We start from the raw sequence: 1,372 nt of genomic DNA, 5'->3' as shown, positions 1-1,372 counted from the left end.
GCTCCCCCCCTCCCCACCACACCCTGCTGGCCTCGAGGGCTGCTGGCTGCCCAGCAGAAGCAGCTGGAAGGGCCACACGATCCCTGCAAGGCTGGAGCCTCAGCCACAGCCAACTTACGCTTCCCAGGAGCACATCGAGGTCGGTGCTGGGGCGTCTCTCCTCCATGCTGCTCACGGCCTCAAGGGCTTCTGCTGCAGGCTTGGAGACACCTCAGGAAAGCACCACGGGTGCAGGGCACCAGGGAACAAGGTGGCTGCGTAGGGGCACCTCGCAGCCGCACTCTGTCCTGTCCCGTCCTCGAGGGCTTCCACCAAAGGGTTGGAGGCACCTCAGGAAAGCACCACGGGTACACGTCACCAGAAATCAAGGTGGCTGCGAAGGGGCATCTGGCAGTCACACTGTGTCCTGTCCTGGCCAGTCCTGCACTTAAATCCACCTCCAGGCATTGTGAGGTGGCATTGTGAGGTGGCACTGGCAGGGGGCATTGTGAGGGGGCAGGTCTGGAACCAGAAATCCAGACCAGATTCTATTCTGGAATCTGGAAATGGAGATCAGAGTGTCTTCCAGAATCAATGAATGGCAATGGGTGGAAGGACCTTCATGCAGAGCTGACCCCTGGAACTCCTTGTGCTCTTAACATAGGATCTGAGAATACATTGAGTTAGAAGGGACGTCCACGGCAGGAGCTGAATGAAAGGTGGAATCCTGAAGGCTGTGAATGCTTCTGGGCTGGGGTGGCTGCACGCCTGGCTGCTTGCTGTTTCAGTGGTGGTGTCACCTTCAGTTCTTTCAGGCTACACGTCCTGCATGCAGCAGTCCCCAGCATCAGAGGGGACAATACCAAACCAAGAACTATCATACATAGAGGAAATGTTCTCTGGGGGCTGATCATCACCCAGCAGCAGCTCAGATCTCCCTGAGCAGAGGGCTTCTTACAGGGATGGCAAGCAGGAGCCACAGCCCAGTGTCCAAGCCAGACTGCACCCCAAACTGATGTGGAAGCTCAGCTGCACCCTTCTCCAGCCCTCTAAGCCTCAGCTGTTCACCATAGGCTGAGGACAGAGGTCCCCAGGCTGAGCTCTGCATGACTCACAGGACCAAGGAAAAGCAGGTACAAGCTGAGAAAGCTCCTCTGTAGGAGCCTTTGAGGGCTTCTGCCTTCTTCTGGTGTGGGAAAATATGCAGAAGGTCTTTCCACCACCTCAACTGCACAGCTTGCAACTGCCTCCATCACACACTTGTTCTGGTTGGAAAAGACTCTTTGAGTCCAACCACTAACATAACTCCAGAGAGTCAAGAGCTTAAACCATGTCCCTCAGTACCACATTGCTCCAGCCTCCTTCAAGCAGTTGTAGAGTGAGTTGTTTCCCT

Source organism: Chaetura pelagica, unplaced genomic scaffold (assembly GCF_000747805.2).
Source record: "Chaetura pelagica isolate M959 unplaced genomic scaffold, ChaPel_1.0 scaffold486, whole genome shotgun sequence".
Lineage (NCBI taxonomy): Eukaryota > Metazoa > Chordata > Aves > Apodiformes > Apodidae > Chaetura > Chaetura pelagica.
This window is presented reverse-complemented; position numbering follows the sequence as displayed.